Genomic DNA, 24100 nt, shown 5'->3' with positions numbered 1-24100 from the left:
ATATATATTCCTTTTCATCAAAAGATGTCAGCTGGGGCTAGAGAGTTGGCTCAGAGGCTAAAGAGTACATATTATTCTTCCAGAGGACCTGAGTTTGATCCCCAGTACTTGTGTTGGTCAGCTGACAACTACTTGTAAGTCCAGCTCCAAGGGATCTGACACCTCTGGTGTCCATGATTGGGAGCACGTGCACACACACACAGGGACACATGAAACATTCATGCACACATGCACACACATGGGTGTATGGAGACATACACACACACATGTACATGTACAGACACAAACAGACTTCCCATTGCATCTCCATGATCCCAGTTCTGCGGAGTAAGTTTTCAGCACTCCCGCCCACTGTGTGTCCCTGATGTACCAGCAGATGGAAGAGCTGCTGTGCCTGAAGCAGTGGTCTGTGGTCCAAGAGTCAAGGGCTCTCCCTCTACTGCACAGGGCTCATCTCCAGAATCTCAGTTCCTCAGAACACAGTGTGAAAACCACTTGTCTGGATCATTCTTCTAAAGAAGTTTACACCTTTTTGGAGCTTAAACAAGTACATTGTTATTCCAAAAGTCTCCAAGACTTAATCTGAAATCACTTTTCACTTTATCAAGTCACTCACTCTCTAGCCAACGGGATTATCTTCATTTCAAATGGACTCAGCTTTAGACCCCAAATTTCATGTCTTTCTCTATAAATGTCTTTGTTTTTGGTCCTCCATGCACTCTTACCTACTGATAGCCCATAGAGTTTCCCTCCCTCACTCCCACCTTCTCCCTGAGGCCCCTCTTTCTCTATCCAGCCAAGTATGCCGTGGTTTCTCCTTTGTCACCCTATGCCAGCCTTCATGGAGCTTACATAGTGTAGGGCACGTCATGGTTACTTACAAAAGTTACACCATCTTATCTTTTCTGTATATATTTACTGGTCTCGTTGCTTCCTTAATTTGTTGAATTCCCATCGTTCCCAGGACATTTGCTTTAGCTGCTCTCTACCTACAGACATTCTCCAGATGTCACACGTCATCTCTTCCTTTCTTCTCACCTTTATTCAAACAACACATTTCTAAGCAAGATCCTCTTGACAAACCTACCTGGAGTTGTAATTCCTATCATTTTCTTTTAAAGAAATTTATTAATGCTTATTTGCTATACAAAGCCATGGGTTTCATAATGAGAGTTGTTTTGTTCTAATATATTTATATTTTTGACCATATTCATTCCCTATTAGGCTCTTCTTTTTCCAGAGACAGGGTTTCTCTGTAGCTTTGGAGCCTGTTCTGGAACTAGCTCTTGTAGACTAGGCTGGCCTTGAACTCACAGAGATTCTCCTGTATGCTGGGATTAAAGGCATGTGCCACCATCGCCCAGTCCCCATTAGTCTCTTATGTATCTTTCTCCTTCTTTCTTTCCCTAGTCCTCCTTTTGTTTTCATGATATATATATATATATATATATATATATATATGTACATATATCATATGTATGAGAGAAAATACAATACTTATCTTTCTAATATGGTTTCTGTTTTCTGGTTTCTTCCAGAAGTACCAGAATTTCATGTCATATGCTAAAATTTTTGACACATTTTAAACTGATTTTTGTACATGGTGAAAGGTATAAATCTACATTCATTCCTCTACATGTGGCTATCCAGCCTTCCCAGCATCCTTTGCAGAACAGGCTGCCTTTTTCTCCAGGAGATGTTTTGACATCTCTGTCAAAACTAAAGTTGACTCTAGCTACTTAATGGGTTTATCTCAACTCTAGCATTTTCAATACAGTTACTGTGTTTTACTTCCTCAGTAGCATTTGCCATGTTCAAACATGATACATACTTACTTATTGCAATCATTTTCATTGTCTGTCTTCCTGAATGAGTATTTAAATTCCAGAAAGGATCTTATCTTTTTCACTGACTGGAATTTTTCAACTTTCTAAAATAACTGCTGGACACCACGGGCAGGCACATTGTCATTGCTAAACCAGTGAGCAAATATTTACTAAATACCACTTTAGGGTGGACATTCTGCTGGAGCCCTGGGAAGAGACCACTTACGGTAGACTTAGTGCCTACTTCCCTGTAGCTTTAAGCGCCAAAGAGTGCAGATTAACACAGTGTATTCCAGGAACCTGGAAAACAGTAATGAGATGCAATGATAGAACCTACTTCACTACAGAAGAATTCTCAGGGGACAAACACTCAATAGCCAAGGAAGAACTGAAATGATTCTTCAGAGACACGTGGAGGGGACAAAAATAACTCATCCGTGCCCTCAAAAAAAAAAAAAAAAGGAGAATTCTCTTTCACTCCACTATCTTATAGCATGAAATAAAGTCCTGCAATGTGCAGAATATATGCAGATTCATAAGCCCAGGGATTCTTTTCACGGGACAATTTAGCTTAGACGAAGCATAGAGTTTTCCATCCAGATACTCGATCTGGGGACAGAGGACTACTCAGAATAGGAATGCATGGCGGAGCTCAGTGCTAATTCATGTAGCATTGAACAGGCAGAACAGGCAGTGCGTATAGAAAAAAAAAACTTGCAAAACATCCTAGGAAGTTGGGAGATTCACCAGTCAGGCCAGTATATTCTGCCATCTCTCTGTCAGCTCAGGAACAGAAGGAGTGGTTGCTGGTGGTTTTGAAACATTTCACAGAGTACTTACCTCCAAATCTCCAGTATCTAATGAAATGTGCAATTTATTATTGGAAGTGTAGGCTGCATGCTTTCATCATGAGGTTTTGGCAAGGTTGGAGCCACTCCCAGGTATTTACAGAAGACACATGAGAGTAGGCACTGCCAGCTGTCGCAAACACCAACAGTTGAAGTAAGTTACTTCACAAATGCACTAAAGTTTTACACAATTCAAACCTTAGCAGAGGTCGTCAGTCTTGCTGCTGTGATAGTACAAGTTATGGACATCCCAGGAAAGACAGAAAAATGGCTATTCCCAGAAAATGTACCACCCCTGAAGAGACCATCTGAGGAACATCCTCAGTTACATTCAGCCTGAAAATTCAGAGGGAGTACAGTGCTTCCACTTGAGACAAAAGATATAACACTTATGGTCAAACACAAAAGAAATTCTTCACTTTTATCTTTCTTCCATCATTTCTGTCATAAAAAGCTATTTGTATCTTGAAGAGGTTAATATTGATAGTCTATTTTAAGGGAAAAGAAGTATATTAAATACACGTTGTATCTAACGATCCCAACTCATAAAGCAAGTATATCAATCTGTATGTATTTGCATGTGTTGTGTGGGCATGCTTATGCACATGTTTATATACTGGGAGGAGTATGGTATCGGAAAAGCTAAGCAAACATTCTAAAATGCTAAGGAAGCATGGGTATTAAAATTGCAAGTGGCATATTTCCTGCTTTGGTCTCTTTTACAATTTGCTATAACCAGATTACTTTTCTACCCAGAAATCACATATAGAAAGATACTAACAGAACAGTGCTGCTGCAAAGTCAGATACAGGGGGTGGGGGTGGCTGCAATGAGTAAGCTGTGATTCTCTGCAGTGTGCGTCAATATCCCAAGGTATTAAAAGAACGTGCAGATGTGGTCACAGAGCCAGCATCGGTGATTCTAGAAGGATCAGAGAGTGCAGGCACAAATCCAGAAGCTCGCAAATTTACAAATGTTGTCCAGATTTTCAAAAGAGGGGAACTGGTGAATGTCAGAGATGGGATCCCAATGCTCATGACATCAATCCCTCCATGAATTCAAGAATAGATTATTAAACAGATGGCTCTGGGCTCTTCACAGAGGAAGTACCGGGCTCACTAGAAACACATCATGCCAAACTAAACTCATTGCTGTTTGGTTGGACTGAGAGGTTTCAAGAGGGGAGGAGGGTTGTTATTTCAACAAGGCACAAGATAATCTTCCCTGACATCTGCTAGACTCTAGTACTTTCCTCATGGGTGGAATCAGGCCAAGGAGAGACATCAGCAGACACACCCTCCAGGATGGAAGAGGCCCTTGGGAAGCTGAACATATGACTGAGATGCAAGGAAAGGAAGAGACAAGTCATAGTGCAGCTCCCTCTGTGAGAATACCTGTGAGACTCTCACTGCCTGAATGCCACCTGAGTGAAGGTTCCTCTGGTTACCCTCTGAGCCCTCATTGTCACTCTGTCAGAGTGTTTTCCTCCACCCTGCTCCTCCCTCTCTGAAAGTACCCTACTGATGTATTAATTCTCTTGCAGTCCACCCCACCACAGCCCCAGCCACTGGAATGTTGGTCCTATGTTTGCAAGGACAATGTCTATTGTGCTCAACACTGAATGCCCAACGGCCAGGCACATAAGAGTTGATAAGCATTTGCTAAGTGAATAAGATCTGATGAGCTACACTTTCTGCTCCACACCTGCTTTCAGGTGTTCTTGTCTTTCTTCCTCATCAATGAACACCAAAGCCTCAACATGATTTCCCTTCTTCCCAGTATCTCTAATGAAAGGAAAGATACCCAGGCAAGTTCTCAACCATCTCAATCTTCTCTTACCTGTTAAGCAATGACCACCTGTTCATGAGGTGGGTAGGCAATAGGAGACAAGCAAATGACATAGTAGTCATAATTAACCAGGCTTATGGCCTCCAATTGTGATATGGAGTGCCTCCCCCTGGTGATGTGGATTGATCACATGTGAGCATGGACCAGTGTGGTATAGCCTTTCACTGTCTCTACAGCCAAGCATGTCTCTCCTTGAAGAAAAGCCAGTCACCAAGTGAACAAAGGTTTTCTCCCCAGAGGCCAGTGCAGCAATACAAGGGAGGAGACATGTCCCCTCATAGCCTAGATCTCTACTGTGTTAGTAGAGACGGCTTAGTAGGCTTAGATGACTAAGCCTCCACTGTCAACTTGACTGTATCTAGAAAACATCCCACTGGGTGTGTCTGTGGTGGATTTCTGGAGATGATTCCGCTCCAAGAAGGAAGACCTGTCCTCAGTGATGGAAGCAGAAACCCACGGACTGGGTTTCCAGCACCATTCCCCTTTACTTCCTGACTTTAGACACACCATGGCCAGCTCCCTCTCTAGCTGGTTTCTATGATTGGATGGGATGAGCTCTATCCCTCAAACTATATCCTTCCCTTGTTAAGTCATTTCTTGTCAAGTGCTTACTCTCAGAAAAGAGAAAAGTAACCAATAAGTTGACCTATTGGTTCAAGTTTTCGAGGATTTAAGCTCAACCTACATAATATAGTCATTACTTTGTTTTTACAGGGCTTCAGAACAGAAGTATGCTGGCCCTAGTTGTTAGGAATGGCTTCTGAAGTCAGGCTGTCTGGCTTCACATGACAACTTACTGCCTACTATCTGTTATTTTGGTCCAATTGGCTAATTTCTCTGAGTCTAAATTGATACAACTTTAAAACAAGTATATGTATCAGCTATAGAATTGGGATATTTTCAAAGATTATATGAATTAATAATGAACCTCTTAGAATCATAGAAAGATTTGCTAGGAAGTCTAATAGTTCAGTATATCTTCATAAAGTCCTAAGCATGTGTGAAACCCCTGCATCTTTATTAACCACTAAGCTCAGTCTTAAAGTGTAGACCTCACACTAATAGAAGAATAAAGATAAGCAGATTTCATAAAACACTAGAAAATTATGTAGATTTTAAAGTCCATTTTGATGTATTCAGTTTTTGCAATTCTGGTCATATTATTACCACTCTTCAAGATTATAATTAATCACTTCTTAAATTAGAAAAAAATAGACTATAGTAACTGTTTAAGTTTTATCATGGTAAGATTATAATTTTAGTAAATCATACACATGGTGGATATGATTCAAGAAAAGTACTATTATTTAGATCTACGGTTTTCTCATGGACACCAGCACTTACAAAATAAATTAGCAATGGTGAAAACTTACAAAATAAACTTACAACAGAGGTGAAGTATTAAAAGCACCAAAAATGAAGTATTTCTTTCATCTGTACTTGTGTATGTGTATACATATACATGTATAGTGTATATATATACATACATGTTATATATACATACATATATGTGTATGTATACACACACTCACACACACACACATGGCTACCGTACTTGTTATTCTGGCTCTGCAGCTCATTGGCTGTGTGGCCATTTGAAAGCCCTCTGGGATTCATTTTCCTCATCTGTGAAGTACAATGGAGGATCCCTAATGTAACTTCTGATTTCCTTCTTTGGGACAGACTGCAAATGAGGACCTGAGATGATATGAGTTTTGTGCTGCCAAGGCATCAAGTAAAAAATATTAGTCATATTTAGTTAACAATCAATGTATTAGCATATAATGACTTAATTGTACCAAACACACCTAAACGGTTTTCCTCACTAAATAGAGAGATACCGATCAATTACTAGGTAAGAAAAATTTTAATCACTTCAGCCTCCTCTGAAAGCAAGAAGGAACACTTTTTGGGTGCTGTAAGTTGTATGTAGAGGCCACCTGTTTGTTCCCATCTGCCCAGACCTGAAATAATCACTCAGAAACTATATCATTTGAATCACTGCTTGGCCAATAGCTTAAGCATATTTTTAGCTAGCTCTTACATCTTAATTTAGCCCATTTCTATTAATTTGTGTTTCACTATGTGGCTGTGGCTTACTCGCAAGGTTCTGTCTGGTGTCTGTCTCTGGCAGGGCTACATGACTTCTCCTGACTCCACCTTCTTTATCTATCTTTTCTGGCCTGGCTACACTCTGTTAAGCCATTGGACCAAAGCAGCTTCCTTATTCATTAACCAATAAAAACAACACATATACAGAAAGACTCCCTACACACCATTTCTTCTTTTCAGTTTAAATAAAAATGAAAGTTTTAACTTTAACATAGTAAAATTACATATAATAAAACAAGTATCAAGTAATAATTACAATTATAATATTTATATATACTTTATCTTTTATCATAACTAAGGAAAACTATAACTATTCTTTAACTCCAATTCCATCAAAGACTCCAGAAGGATATAATATTACCTAAGTAAACAGGAAGTACATGGTAAGCAACTTCCAAAACTCTAGAATTGACAGAGACATCTCACTGCCTGGACAGTCACCCAAAGTTCTTCTCTAATGTTGGAGCACCCATCTTCAGCCTACAGGTCCATAGTATCTGCCAGACTTTCCTGTGAAGCAGGAAATTTCAAAAACAGTTCTGTCTATACTGGCAGAACTTTTTTGTGTCTTGTAGAATGTCTGGCAGACTCTTTTATGCTCAGCAGTCATTTCTCTGTGGGTCCTGCATGTCCAGTTCACAAAGCATAGCATCAAACCATCCAGGCAAGAGCAGTTTCTTGTCCAAATGGCTAACAAACCCCATTAGGAGCCTCTTCAATGCCCATCATCCTCTTGAAGTAGATTGGTGCTGCCAAGAGCAAATGTGTCTTGTTGTCATGATAAGTCCTAAGTTCTTAAAACATTTTAAATGTCATATTCTGTAGTCTCTGAAAGATCTGAAGAATGTCTATCAATCTGAAATATATCTCTGTACATCTAAAAAAACATAACTAACATGACTACAAGTTTGACTATTATAGAGGACTATCTATTAACCTATATTTCTTAATTATACATTACATTTTTAAATGAGTTGCATAAACACAGTGCCTTAACCAAGAACACACGCACGCGTGCACACACACACACACAGACACACAGACACACACATATATATATATATATTGAATTTAAATTTGTATCAATAAACCAAGATCCATACCAATGCAAATCTCTATAGTTTACTCTCCCTTTAAATGTAAACAAACATTTATAAATAGTATTTGGGAATTTGGGCATAGTTCTCTCCCAACTGCTTACGGCTTTTTTTGGGCAGAGTAATTTTGGGTGTTTACAGTGACTTTTGGGGGGGAATCTTGGTCCATCAAACCATACTAGTTTGGAATGAGGCCACAGGTTCTCATCCTCTATGGAAACAAAAGAAGAACATCTTATCCAAAGCAACAAATCCTTAGGCCCAAATTTTGAAGTCAAGATACCTTTATATTGGTTTATCTTAGCAGCCCATACAATGAAATATCTCTCTGGACATAGTTCATTAACAGTCAAAAATTCAAAGAAAACACAATAATATACATAATCCAGACTCTGTGTATATTCCATCTTTACATGGCTTATTTTTCTTACTCTATTACTTTTTCTACAAGTTTACTATTTACTTTATTATCTTTATTCCTTTAATTTATGACTGTTTATACTCTTTTCTATCATATTTACTGTCTCTTTATTCTTTCTTCTCTCTCCCAAGCCTACATACATTTTTTTTTAACACACTGTGACTCATTTAGAGCTCTTTTATGACTGAATCTATTCTATTGTGTATATGAAATCCTTTTCTGTCCAGGAGTGCTTCTTAAAATGCTAAATGCTACTTAAAAAGCTAAGTGGAGGCCTGACTAGTTCTAAGGTTGATTTGCCTTTTGACTCTGCCCAGTCCAACATGTTGGAGGCATATTCACTGTCTCTGCAATTTGCACACATTGCCCCAGTTCCAGGTTTACAGCGGGTCTATGTTGTATCATTAAGCAGTTTGTAACACACTGATCACACCATTTTAAGTGCTCGGCCTCCTGAAAGAGCCAAAGTTCATGCTAACAGCATGTCAGGAAGCTGCCATTTTGAAACCATGTGGGGTTTTTTTTTCTGCTACCACTGAATCAGGAAGTCCTCTCTTAAAGGAGCTGTGGCACGTTGCCCAAAAACAGAGAAAGAAACTGTGTTAAACTCTGTTTTTGTGTGTGTCTAGAATTCTTTCCCAAACTGTCTCAGGTTTTAAGTGGATTTAGTCAGCCCCATATTGGGCACCAATCTGTAGGCAGAGGCCACCTGTTTGTTCCCGTCTGCCTAGACCTGAAATAGTCACTCAGAAACTATATCATTTGAATCACTGCTTGGCCAATAGCTTAAGCATATTTTTAGCTAGCTCTTACACCTTAATTTAATCCATTTCTATTAATCTGGGTATCACTACATGGCTGTGGCTTACTCGCAAGGTTCTGTCTGGCATCTTTCTCTGGCGGGGCTACATGGCTTCTCCTGACTCTACCTTTCTATCTATCTTTTCTGGCCTGGCTACACTCAAGTCCATTCTGGCACAGTTTTCATTCACATAATAACAGATCTAGAAGAGATGTACTGTAGTATTCACCGGCTGTGTCCTCTCTGTGGTAACCACGAACTCTGCCTCTGCAGGAGAAAGGCAGGCTTGGTCAGCACATAAATAACTTTGCATAGCTTTGCTCCATCAAAGCTTGCATAGTTTGTCCATTCTTAGAACAGGCCGGACAAAGCAAAATGGCAGGTCACGAGTGCCATCTCACCCCCATTCTGGCTTTATTTGGCTTCAGTTACACTTTGAAACAGAGAAGATTTTACTAAAAATACAGACGCCCACTTTCCTTGTGTAACCCAGGACCTGCATTCCTATATGTCAGCAAATGTCAACAATTGTCTGGAGTTGAGTAATGGCTGCCTACTTTGGAGGGAACAGGGGCTCCACAGGCCACCAAACTCCCCACCACAGACCTGCTTCCTGCCTGACTCTGGATTTCATAGCAGGTATCACTTAGCAGGCTAGCCTATTTTTCCCCTTCTGGTAGGAAGTTATTTCTCCATACCTGCATCTATATCAAATGGAGGAGAATAAAAGACAGATTGAAAAGGCCACATTTCAAGAAAAATGAGAAAAGGCATATGGGTTTAATATGCATATAAAGGATGCTGTGTTGAAAGAGTCAATGTTCCTGGTTTTTGATTTGTGATTTTTTCTATTTAAATTTAAAATATTTACATATTTATATCATGTTACAACCTTATACTATAGTTTGGCAACAACGAAAATAGTTTGAATCCACTTCTACCTTTGATTCTCTTGCTACAGGGTACTTTCATCAAACTATGATACCTGGCCATCTTCCACAGGCATAGGCTAAGAGGACACCCTCCCCTGAGGGTAGCTGAAACCTGGAGAATTCTCGCTTTAAACACACACTGCATCCTTCGACAAGGAAGGGGCGAGCCGAGATTCCTTCACCATCTACTAGAGGACAAAATCCTGCAGAGTCTTGTGACAGACCTCCTGGCGGCTTTATCTCCTAACTTCTTGTTTTCTGACTACAAAACAAAACCAATCACGTCTCATTCACTTCACCTTTTAAGAGGGATCACAAGCCACACAGTTTAAGACTCTGAGTGTGCTTGCTCCTTGTTTACAAATGAATTGCCTTATAATTCATTGCATGGCAGTTTAAATTTTTATTTGGTTGTTATTATGGAAATAGCAAACCATTACAGAGGACTTAAAAACAATGTCAAACTCCCCGCATTTTCAGTCTGAAACGATGCTCAGTTTTCATGTTTCCAGTTATCATCTCAAAGAAGGACATGCACTCGTAATTACGTTCATTCCGGTTTGGGTTGCATAAATCTTTTTGGTCGCTGGTAGTGTGATCAGTGCTCTACTTAGTGGGATATTCTTTATGCCGAAGAGCTTAGCTTTAGGTTTACACGTGTGCTCAGACTTCCCTCATAATCTTCTTGGTGTTGTATTTTCTCCATTAGGGATGGGTGGTTTTCATACAAAACAGGAACGGACAGGCTAAAGAATAAAGCTGAAGAGACACCAGCCAAGTGAACAAGTTGTGGGCTAGAGAGATGGTTTGGCAGCTAAGAGGACTCGCTGCTCTTCTAGAGGACTTAGGTTCCGTTCCCAGTACCCATGTCTGGAGACTTATAACTACCTGTGACTCTAGATTTAGGAAGCTGACACCCTTCTCTGGCCTCTGAGGACACCTGCACTCCCAAGCATATAATGACACTCAGATACAACACACACATACACACACAGAAATAAATATAATTCTTAAATGGGATGTACAATCTCTCCAAGAGGCAGTCACATGGGGAGAGAAAGCACGCATTACCTAGGGGCTCCTAAAGGCACATTAGAAACACGGGGAATTTTCTACTGACACTGTCTCTACCCTCTGCTTTGTGCCCAAACTGCTATTTTTTCCCCTACTCACTAGATCATCTAAATCTTATCTGAGACTTTGTTCATGTGCGTTCTAGTTTGTGATTCCATTGCTGATATGTGAGCGTGCATATATAAGACATACACCCCCACACACACACATACATCTGATGCCAAAAGCAACTTAAGAATAAAAGGAATTATTTCAGTTTACTTTTCCAGGTAACAGCTCATCACAAAGGGAAGGCAAGGCAAGACAGGAATTTAAGGCAAGAGCTGAGGCAGAGGCTGCAGAAGAATGCTGGCTATAGCTTTTTTCTCTTCTGGCTCAAGTTCTGTGATCTTTCTTATAAAGCTCAGGACTACTTGCTCAGTGGCGGTACCACCCATAGTGGGCTGAGCCCTCCCACATCAATCAACAATCAAGACAACTCCCCATAGATATGGCTATGAGGCAACCTGATCTCAGCAAACCCTCAACTGAGACTCCCCCCTCCCAAATGACTCTTGGTTGCATCAAATTGATAACTAAAAACTAACCAGAGCAGTGTGTTGGTACTTAGAAAATGCACAGACTCCTGTTAGACCAGACAATCATTGGGATGAGCACTGAGAATAACCAAACCTGCTAAATGCAGTTGAAAGAGATGTGCCCTTTGTTTCCTAGAAAAGACAATGCATTTTTTAAGCCAAGGTTAGGATTCTGTGCCCTGCTGTGGGTGGGAGTCACACATTTCCGAGGTCTGAGAATCAGCCCTTGAAGATGATTAAAGAGAATTCTGCTTCAAGAGAACCCAGAACCCCAACCCCACTGTCTCCAACAGTTCAAAACAATTTACTCAGCATGGCCTGCCTTTGATAAATGCTCATCAAATCTATGATGAAGAATCAAAGAAATTTTTAAAAAGAAAAGAGAAACAAAAGTCATCCTGTCGGTTCACTAGTTTAACGTGTTTGATTTGAGGTCTTGACCAGCTAACTTCACAAGGCCAGATACATAGCACCAAAGTCAGGGACACGTCTTGTTACGGTTCCATCAGAACCTAGACTTGCCATCACTGCTTTACAGAGGCACTGATAACCAAACTCCATGGCAAACTAGGACCTACCATCATTGCCATATGTCTTCATCAAATCTCTTTACATAAAAATAACGACACATTTTACACTTCTAGCTAATCGTTATTTTTGTAACGCCTTAGCTCCATAGACTATTACCAAGTCGTTTGACATTTTCTTAAGAATTTTAATGCCTCTTGCCTTCCAGCTGAAATCCTTCAAGAAAGCCTTCGCTCACGGCAAGTGAAGGTTTTAGTACATGTCCCCACTGAATCCAAAATGTCTCACTGAGTGACACCAAAGATGCATTCATGACATCAGAGAAAAACCTGCCCGTGGCAACATTAGCCAGTGCAGAAAGCATTTAAGTGAAATGCCCCTGCACACCTGGAAATTAAATTCTCACGCATGACTTTTCATTTGGAAGTCTGTCACCAACTGTCCTCGGCGAACTGTTCGAAGTGTCTCCAGCACGGTTTCCCAAGCAAACCACAAGCGAGAACTCAGAGCCTTCCATCTTTAGACAACACGCTTCTGCAGCTCTGTGCTCCTCAGCCCGCACCCCTGATTGTTATATACTGCGCTTTCCATGTGTATTTTATTTCATGCCTTTATTAATCCAAGTCTTCCCTGCCCCCATCTCGGTCGTAACAAAAGAAGCTGTAGAAAATCAATGAGCTCAGAGCTGAGAACCAGGGGTGAGCCCTGTGTCCCCTTTCGAGCCACTGGGCATGGGCTTGCTGAGTGTAACCTGAAGTCTAATAACACTTTCCAAACCGGCCTGCAAGTGCGAATGAGAGCTGGTTTGTCCCCCAAGTCAAGGCTTCAAATGAAAAGGCTGGTGTTGTTTACACTGGGGAAGAAAGGCTGGCAGACAGTAATCCTTCACCAAGGATTACAGAGGAGAAAGAAAGCAGAGAGAAGGTTCTGTTTTCACTTTCAAATCTCAGAATTAAGTCAGGGAAGGAGGAGGGGGGAGGTGTGGCTGGGCGTCTAGGAGGGCGCAGACAGGCATAGCTCCCTGTGTTTGTCCTCTGGGCTCGGTTACACACACCTCACCATGGCTAAACTGAAAGGCCTGTGCTCCGTTGACAGATTGGCAGCAACCAGTCTGCACGGAACGTCAGCAACTCAGGGAAATTCATAACCAACCATAAGGCCAGCCTGGCTCTGAAACGTGGCTGACATGTCTGGCCACTCGATTTTTCTTCCAGCAGTGGTCTGAACAACTCACAGGGTAGACCTGGCCAGGCTGGGACAGCAGAGGGGATTTCCAGTGTCACACAATCGCTAGCGATTGACTTTTAAATCAAGTACGTAGGAAGGAAAATGGGCAAGCAACATCAGGCATCCCCACCTGTAATTCAGAGAGAGACAGGCATATCAGGCCTGCAGCTGTCATGCCACGGGAGGTCTGTCCTGCTCCTACAGAGACTGAAGAAAAGACAAGGTGGGAGGCTCTGAGCCCCAGCAGTCCACTCTCTCCTCCAGAGACAAGACTTCCATTTCTGTGGCACAACCTTGTCCAGGAAAGAGTCCCAGTTGGAACTCAGCCTCAAAGAGTTCAGGTTGTAGCTACTGTGTCCCCACACCCATCTGAGTGTGTCACCGTGAGTTTTTGATTGACTTGAAGTGACAGTTTCTCTTTACCCAGGCAGAACACCTGTCTTCTTGGATCATTTGTGATTGCGTGTGATTTTCGTTCTAAATACCTATAGCTAGGCCAGTCTTCATTACTAAATTTCCTCCTGCCCAACTTTAATCAGTCAACATGTAAACATTTAGTGGGTTCGCATTCCACAGCCAAGAGCCTTAAGTGCAACCTGTTTATTGTCATCTCCGGATAGGCGTCGTCTTCCATGACAGCCACGGCTGTTTCTAAACTGTAACATGAGAACTGCAATGATTCCCTCATAGATAGTTTTTGTCAAGGCAGTGAGATGTCAACCACAAGACCAGAGGGACGGATGTAAGGAGCCTGCTGCACAGGCATGAAGAGTTGAATTCAGAACCATCCCTCCCCCCCCCCCCCGCCACAGACACCGCCAAACCTACATTAAAACAAAACCAAAAACAGTAAGGTGAAAAAGAATTGAGGAAGATATTGACCTCTGACCTCCATACATGTCCACATACACACCTGAGCACACATATACATACATGTTCAACACATAGGTATTTACCTGAGAATTATCACTATGTACCACTTATGATATTTATAAATTTATACTCATGAATTTTATATATTCATATAAATTTACATTATACTGCATACATTCCAGTGTGTTTAAATATCTTTACATGTTTCTAAATTTTACTGTGTATGGTATTTATAATAGTTATTATTCTTTAGCTGCCCAGAGAAATGAACAGATATAAATGATAAATCATCTTCCTTTCAGAGGAAAGGAATTCTCTATATGTGAGTAAAACAATGCTCTATACAGAAAGACTATAACTTCTTGGACTTTTGAAGGTGATTCTGAACTCTTTTTGATAGGAACAAAGAGGGGCTTTTAGAATAGTCACAGCTTGGCTTGATCATATAGCAGACAAAAGTGGACAATATTCTACTTTGTGTATTTCCCATGATGAGGAAATCAAAGGTACAGGCGACTCAGGATTGAGTGGCTGGGAGTGTTTCTGTAAGCCAGAGACTACCAATGCCATGTGTCTATAGATCACTCCACCATGACAACACTTCCCCACTTCCACATGAAGACATGTCTGTGATAGTCCTTCTCCAGGAGACGGAATTTAATTGCTTTCTCTTGGAGGATGGACTGGACTTTGTGACTCACCTCTAGCAACAGTGTATGAGATGGCAAAGAAAGTGACTGGAGACAGAGGCAACCTAGAAGACACTCCCTCAACCAGGCCATTAAGGTCAACAGCATCAGAGGTGAGTCAGGTCACGACCATGTCCCCTGGCTGTGCTGTGATAATAAGGCCAAGAAGGGTCTCATGACTATGGCATTCTTCCAGGAAAACCATAATAACCCCCATTCTAACTGTGATGGAGCGAATGGCAACTCCAACTAAAACTCATCCTTCCAAACTGCCTGGCAAGTATGTCTCACTTGTTGAAAAACGAGGAAAGACAAAAAAAAAATGTAACCATCATGTACTATACAAGACAGAGAGAACATGATCAAATGCAATGTGGTAAAGTGAATTAGATCCTGGAGCAGAAAAGGGACGTTAGTAGACAAATGATGAGATTTAGACATGATGTGTAATTTAAGTAATGGCATTGCACTGGTGCTAACTTCAGGTATACAGTGTCGACTTCAGAGGAAGGGAAGGAAAAGGGACACTAAATTCTGTATGCCGTTGTTACTCTTCTGTTATTAGTGGTTCAAGACCATCCAGGGTTTGAAAACCAAGCAGTCAGGCTCCAGGTGTAGCTTTGTGTCTCATGTTTACATAGCATGTAAAAGGTAACGGGAGTAACCCCTCCAAGGGACAGAGACAGAGAGAATGGGAGGGAGGGAGAGAAGGATAGTGGGAAAAAGAAGGAAAGAAAATAGAAAAAAAATCAAGCAATCAATAAATGTTGAATAGATAAAATGAATGATAATAATTTTATGACAGAAGAACCCTGTATTATAATAAATAATAGAGTACCACAAGTAACATTGTTAGCATAAATTCTCTTACATATTTATAAGTGTATATTTTATATAACTATATAGCCTTGAGTAAAATTATTCATAATTTTATACCATTTAATTTTATATGTAACCTATATCCAGAAATATATATTTATGTAGTTATAGAACATATATATTTTATACACACACATATATACATAACACACATACATATGTAGAATACCCCAATTTATGACGCTATAATCCTTTTAATCTCTGAAAATAATTCCTCATGAACCAAAAGCATAAACGTGAGTTGTGGTAATCTACCAATGTGACACAAAATACTTTACCACCATCACCACATAAAACCCAGTTGAGCATGCCCCTCCCTCTGGATGAAAGAATACAAATGTAGAACAACATGGGGTTAAAATGGGATGAAAGTGAGAGGCAATGGTGAATTCCCCAAAGGCCAGGAGGCCAAGATGAAGATCCCAGAGAGAGTATGCAGGGTTGACAACCAGACAGCTAGGAGTTTCAATTCTTAGTTAACTGTGCAATCCTGAGCCAGTTATTGGAACCTCCTGAATTTCTGATCCTTAATCCATAAAGGATAAATGACACTCGGATCCCAGGATCTAGGCAGAAATGAAAAGAAACTGTGTGTAAGACGGATAGCTGCTGATGACGTTATACACCGGCCAGGGGATATCCATGGTAACATCTCTTCCAGGAACGTGCAGAGTATGATGGTGCTGCAGTGTGCTCGCCTGGGGCAATAGTTTGCTGATCTGGGTTTGGTGCTACCAACCAGTGAGGTCCCCCTGCAGGACTGAAGTAGTGCTGACTAGCCTGGAGGAGAGAAAGGAATCTAAACTGCTAATGTTATGTAAAAGAGTTTGAGTTCTAACTATGTATTGGTGCTGCCCAGAAGACATTATATAAATCCACATTGATTATCTCACCTATGTGCCAGCTACTTGTTTATTGAGGATTGTGTGACAGACAATCCCAAGACTTAGTCACTTAAAACAAAAAAGAAATAGGATTTATTTAGATTTCAAATCTGCAAACTGGGCTTGGGCTGAATGGGATGATTATTGCTTCCCATAGTGTTAGCATGCAGCCCAGTTTAGAAGTTGGGACAATGCCTAGGCTGGGTCATTCGCACACTGGGAACTGATAACAGCTGCTGATGAGGACCTCAGCTGAGAATCAGAAGACAGATGTTTCATGACTTAGCATTAGTACACACACGACAGGTCCTGAGGGTATAGCTCAGTGGCAGAGCACTTGCTGAGGACGCACAAGGCCCAAGGTTCGATCCATGACACTACCAAAGGTCAGCAACCAAAACAAAACATCCTCAGAATCTCCTTCACCAGGTTGATCCTCTCAAAGTAATTCTAAAGGCTGAAAGCCTCCAGAGAGAATGTAAATAAACCCACCTCAGACTGTGAACTCATAAGGTCATAGAAAGATATCAGCCTGAAAAGACTGCTGTGGTCACTTTGGAAAACTTGCTTCTGTCACATAAAAAAAGTGACTGATACCCAAGTTAGCAAAATGGAAAAGGACAGTTGAATACCTTCATTTCATCTAGAAACAGAAAAGTAGAACATAACAGAACCTGGAAAGAATGGAGTATTTCCCTAACCAACTCTCGTAACATCATTTTCAGAGCCCTGAACCGTCTCTTCTCTCTTGGTCTCTGTATACATACTACACCCTTTTCTAGTGCTGGAAGACTAGCCTTCACCTGTTCAGTGGCTTCCACCAGGTCTAAAACTTTAACCTTAGCCTTCTGTATAAATGGCTCAGTCAGTATTTTCCTCATTCCTCCCCAGGCCTGAGGAATTCCACACCGCCATCCCAGTGTGCCCTGCCGCCACTTGTAACTCTTTACTCCAGTATTATCTCTGACCGTTTGGCCTCCTCGATCCACAAGAAATTTATGTTAATTAGCAAGGGTGCTGCTCTTAGCCAATAACCATCCCCAGTTGACCAACAAATGCCTCAGCTCCCTTGTCTTCCAAGATAACATAATTTAGCACATTCTATATTGGCTATTTCAGTCCCTGTAACAGAACTGTGATCCAAATGGTCACTTGGTTGATGAGGTAGATGTGTCTTGTTGGTATTTTTTCCATCCCTTCTCACTTTCCTACACTCCACCTGATGTTCCCTGGGATCTTCCATTGAATCCACTGCTACACTCAAACACTTGCCTTGGAGTTTGGGAGGAAAAAGGAGAGACTGGCATATTCCATCCCTCTAGCTGGCTCAAAGTTAAGCCCCTAGGAAAATAGAATGATTGGTCCAATGCAGGCCATATGACCATTCTTCATCAACTCTTCTGTAATCAGGGGAATGAGTCATGGAATAGCAGGGCTATTCCTGGGGTCTTATCGTCATCAGAAGTCGTAAGTGGGAGTCGATTCCAGAAGAAGGGCCTGAGGGCAGAAAGGTCCTCAGAAACATGGCAGTCAAATTCAGCAAGGTGCATTTCTAACATGCGTTCAGAGCTTCCTGTGTAGCCAGACACTACTACCCAAATCTTATCAAAGGAGGTTTCCATGATGAAAACACAGTGCCCACCCCTGAGGTCCTGCTTTCATGGTGTACAGACACAATGAACTACTAGTTATGTGGGTATCACTGTGGTGGGTACTTGACGTGTTCCCTGATTTTTATCCTAACAATTATACCATTTAAAAAGAGAACACACATGGAGAAACATCCCTTAGAATAGACTCACTTTTACTAACAGATAGTTGGCATGGCACTCAGACCACCATCTCACCCCGGGTTATTAGAACAACTTGCTACATTATTTGAAAAGTCTTTAGGAAATAAAGTCAAACACAAATCCTGGAAGGCTATGCATGTCTGAGCTCACCTTTGCCACACACACAAAAAAAAGTTAATTCCAAATAAAGTAACAAAATTTGTTTGGGGCTATGGATTCTACCACCTGTTTCTAGAACTCGTTTCTGGCTAAGTGACTACTAAAATAAAAATGGTAATAACAATACATACCACGCCCCACCATGTGTTTTATTATTAAAAATTAGGTTCACAAAATAGAACTGGGAAGCCCAATCTGCAGTAGTTTCAGCATCTTTTTCTTCTTTGGTTTTTCGAGACAGGATTTCGCTGTAGTTTTAGACTGTCCTGGTACTAGCTCTTGTAGATGAGGCTAGCCTTGAACTCACAGAGATCCACTTGCCTCTACCTCCCGAGTGCTGGGATTAAAGGCATGCACCACCACTGCCCGGCTTAGTTTCAGCAAGTTGTATTCCCTGTTAACTTAGTTCATGAAGAACGGAGAAACTTCCTCAGGGTCGCTCTGTGTAGCTTCTAGGGTTCAATGGGAAGCCAGTTTTTGTCAGTCATAGCCACTAATTGTTTTTAATTCTTCCTCCTCTGTTTCTGAACATGTCAGTGCCAAGGGAAGCTGTTTGGAGAGCTTCCCACAGTGGTCCCAGAGAGATAATGCTGTTTGTTAAGGACACGCAAACTCCCCACCATCAAGGCCAGTGCTGAATTATGAGTACAGCCAAGGATGCTGTCACCTTGTCACATTCTGCTTTCTGACCTCGGAATGAAATAGCTCTTCTCAGACCCAGACGCCCAAGAATTCAACTTCTATTCCGACACTCAACCAAGAGGTCACATGGGCAGTATTTCTCCCTTCATCTAAATACTGAGGTAAAGGTATGACAATGTGCAGATGTGTGCAGATGAGGATTATAAGAGTGTCTATCCCATGCTGCCAGAAGCACTGAGATGCTATGTACAATCACTTGAAAAATTATTGTAACCACTGAGCTAAATTAACTATAGTCAACTCAAAATAACCATCACAAGTTACCACACTGGGCTGTGTCTAAGCATTGCTCACCAACTCACCAGGATTAACTCCACAGTGGTATAATCATCAAAAAAGTAATAATAATAACTCACAGAGAGTTAAGGCAAAGTGACCAGAAACTCAGAAAGTTGAAAAAATAAGAAGTCCCCAGTGCACTCAAACACATTTAAAAGTTACATGGAAAGTCTGGAAACACCTGGTATTGAAACAAAAGACAGATCTTGCCTGGTCTGTAACAATCAGACTTAAGACGTGGAATTCGAAGTGACACCATGTTCTGCATATGGTAACTACCATTTTACAGTTAAAAGAATGACTTTTCCATACACACACCTTTGAACGTACAGATGTACCTTCCAGATGTAGCCACCTCTCAGAAAGAAACTCACTGATTACCCTTGAAAATACGGGCTCTTAACAGAACATAAAAATAAAAACCTTCCAATTTCTCAAGGACAGCCTCTACACTCAGTGAACACTCCACACCTTTGCTCCATTTCCACCCAAGTGTCTTCCAGCTTGGTGAAATTAAGCATCCATAGTTGTGAATATGCAGTGGGTATCTGATGTTAGCTCCATCTTTCAGAAACACTCTTAAAGCTGATACAACTTGAGCCTATTGTACCAATACTAAAGTAAGCTAGTCCCCATTTCCTCCCTATAAACATCTTACAAGGCAGGTCTTACTATCCTTAGGAATCTGATTTCAGAACGGTTAGGTGATTTGTTCAATACATTATGGCAGAAACCTCTGTAGAATCGCATGGCCAGTTCTTGCTGCTATAACATGTAGTAAAGTCATGACATACAAAAAGGTAGCCACTGTACTCAACTACTTGGAGGCCTCTGTTGTGGCTTGATGGTGAACTGTTCCCCACAGGCTCACATCTTAGAACACTTGTTCTGCAGGAGATGCCACTGTTTGGAGAGGTTTTAGACACCTGAGATGTAGGACCTAGCTGGCTACCATCGGTCATTACAAACAGGCTTTAAAGATTGTGGACCTGTCCCAACCCAAGTACTTTGCTCCTGTCTGCCATGTAACTAGCAGCTCCAAGCTTCCATTGCCATGCATTTCCCACCAAAATTGATTACACTCCGTGAGTCATAATACACCTCTCTTCCCTTAAGTTGCTCCTCTCGTGATGATGAGAAAATTAACTAATACAGCCACCATTCACCCTCTGCTATCCATTTCTTCCTCCAACATCTGAGGAGGGGAGCAAGGGGCCCCATTCTTAATTAGGTTAATGCTTAGGATTCTCTTCTACTCTTCATATTACTCCACAAGAAGTCATTATGACTGACAGTTCCCCCTAATTAACAAATGTAAAAGTAGATTTCCAGAAGGTAAATACTATATCCAAGTATCTGTGATTAGTGCCAAGCTGGCATAAGGACCCACATCTAAGGTCTAGGCAATTTCTCAGATTCTCTGGATTGGAGTTTATATGAGGCCAGAAGACCGTTGGGGTTCATAAGGCCAGGTAATAAATACAGCTTATGCGAACAGTAATTCTCCTCGGAGAACCTCACAAAAATGAGAGGAAAGGTCAGAAAATTCACACTTCTCCTAACTCCCCTCAATCCCCAAAACTGTGTTTCTTAGCTTAAAAACAAAAGAAACGTGCTGCTTTTTCCTGAGCTCTAAACACAGTCAAGCGGAAATTATGTTCCTAGCCAGGTACGCGCTGTTTGTGGCCTGAGCACCCCCCCACCACCACCACTTCTCTCCCTTGGCACGTACACTTGTGCCCCCCAAACTAAGTCTGCAGGCCTCTTACAGAGGCCTTGTTGTTGCCTAGGAAACCTGGCAAAGTAAGAAAACAGTAGTTTCACTCTGGTCTGGTGTGAAGTTTGAATAAGATACTATATCTTAAAAATTGATTTTGTATACTCCTTGGGCCAGCTTCCTGGGATTAGATATTTCTTTTAACACATCACGTTTTCTTTTGGGCTTCTCAGAGAGCCACAAAAGTATAGAAGATGAAGAGCATGGCTGAGCTGAGCCATGATTCAGAAGTCAGGTAATAGGCAAAAGATGTTAATCCCAGCTGAGGGGAGCTCACAGAAATGGACCCTGACTGCCCATGAGTATCAAGAGCACAGCACCATGAATATTTATGGTGGAGTATGGGCCATGATGGGAAGCAAACTCAGCAGGAGCCCATCTCTCCTAACAGCTGAGGATCATTTGGGGTGCTAAGATGAAGTTTTAAGGGACACCATTTAGATAAAAATCATATTTGAAAAGAGTTATGAGTATGTTCCAAACGCCATCAAGGACAGAGTGATGCTGGATTTCACATGCTTTGTGAACATCTGCTTGCTTTTAAACTTAACTCATCTCGCACCATAAAGTAAGGTTCGGTTTCAAAAATCTACCATATGTTTATGCTGGAGTGACTCAGATACAGGGGTTTATGAAAACGTTGAAAAGAAAAATAGCCTATGTAGATATACTAATCTATCCTACACTGACTTTCCAAACAGCGTTGACTGAAAAGTGCCATGTGGACAGTGGCTAAGCATGTGAATGCTGGAGCCAGATTCCAGCAGCTCTGCCGTTCCCTCCAGACTGGAAGGTCTTCACTTCCCCGAGCTTCGGGTTCCCAGTGTAAAAACGTCCTAGCCGAGCCTTCCTTACACTGGCTAGGAGGGTTAAACGAGTTCCTCTTGGCCCATAGCAAGTGCTATGACAGGATTGAGTTTCATCACTCTCGTTCAGTTTTTATTTCACTGGGATGCTTTGGGAAGGGATTTAAAATAGGTATCAAGCATTTCTATCAAACAAGGCTTGTTGTCATTGCTGCTGCTGTTGTGGAATTAAAAGAGAGGCCTGAGAAGATGGCTCAGTCAGCAAAGTGGCATCTGGGCAAGCAAGAGGACATGAATGCAGACCCCTAGCAACTAGGGAAAACTCCGGGTGCAGTGGTGTACCTCTGTAATCCCAGTGCTAAAGGGGCACAGATCAGAGGATCCCTGGAGCTTCCAGGCCAGCCAGGCCAGCCAATCAACAAGCTTCAGGGTAATGAAGCCTGTACCAGAAAATGAGGTTGAGAAGAAATTAAGGAAGACATCAGATGACAGACTGTGACCTCACATGAGTGCAGGCACACATATGTGTATGTGCGCATGTGCACACACACACATATACACACATGCACCTATACAGATACACACAGAATCAAATGATAGATTGCACACATAGTACTGTGTTAAAATGCTACATGAAGAGGTACCTGAGTGGAAGTACTAGCTAGCTAAACCCTCTTTTAGCATGCATATAAAACCCTGCTTTGGTCATCAGGACTAGTCATTGAGCTCTAGCCACTGAGTGATATTCAAAAGGATTTGATGATTCTCCAACAAAAATAAGCAACTGCTACTTGCTACCAACTTTCATCAATCCTTGAGTGTCCACGTCTCCACTTTGTCTTGGTCTACTGCATTAGTTCCCTTTGTGTTTTCATCGTGGTCGTTCACATGGTACAGGCTGAACTAAACTCTTCTCGCTTGAAAAGGAACATTTTTTCCTTTTTATTTATCCTACGTGTCTTTTACATCATGTATCTTGATCCCATTCATTTCCCCGTCCCTTTGCATCCACCCTCTGCCCCTGCACCACCACCACCACCCCCAGTAAAACAAAATTTAAGAGAAAGGGGGGAAAAATTAAAAATCTCCTCATGGAAGCTGCAGTGTGACAGTTAGTCAGGCTGTAAACCCTTTGTCTGTGTGTCTTTACTTGCAAGTGTTCCTTACAAAGAGTCATTCATTGGTCTGGTTCGAGGCCTCTAGTCTCTACTACACTCTCAATGCTGGGCCCTCACTAGGACTCTTCCTGGATATCCTGTTGTTGCCCTGTGTTGTAGAGATCCTGCAGCTTTGGGTCTGTGGGTCAGGTCCCTTCACATGCTCCAGCAGATCATAAATGGGGCGAATGTTGGGGTGGACCAAGTTATAACCCTGGATCTGAGCCTATGCTGCTAGAGAGATGGTCCACCAGCCAGTTCTACCCTGTCCTCACCATGGTGAGCTCTCCAGCTCTGCTCCTGCTAATATACCCCTTGCAGCAATAAGCGAGGGGTGGGGCCAGTTCTCCAGCTTTCATGGCCCCCGGGGTCAGCTCTCCCTCCCTGCACCATTAAGAACTAGTGTGTTGTCCAGGTGAGGTAGATGGGCCACTCTTCTAAGTGCTGCCCTGGTGAGGTATAGGGTTAGTCCTCCTGCTCCCTCATATGTCGGGCATTAATGGGCAAGAGGTGGTGGGGGAGGGCACCTCCCATCTGCCCATGCTACCACATGTCAGACGAGTAATAGAGGCAGCTCTGCTTTGCTCATAACATTAGGATTGGGTCCATGCCTGAAAGACTAGAGTCAGCTTTCTCTCCTACCATATAAATTTCTAAATACTTTGTTGTTTCTATCTAGTGTAAGGTGAGACTCATTTTCTGTTAATAAACATTGCTTCAAGGAGTCAGACTGAGTGGGAGACAATGATCCACATGCTGGTCCAGGGCTCTCTACCCTGGGCTCAGAAAAGAAAACATGGACCAGCCTG

Source organism: Alexandromys fortis, unplaced genomic scaffold (assembly GCF_014885135.2).
Source record: "Alexandromys fortis isolate MF-2015 unplaced genomic scaffold, M_Fortis_MF-2015_v1.1 scaffold_10, whole genome shotgun sequence".
Taxonomy (NCBI): domain Eukaryota; kingdom Metazoa; phylum Chordata; class Mammalia; order Rodentia; family Cricetidae; genus Alexandromys; species Alexandromys fortis.
The sequence above is the reverse complement of the archived record's forward strand: the minus strand, read 5'-3'. Positions refer to the sequence as shown.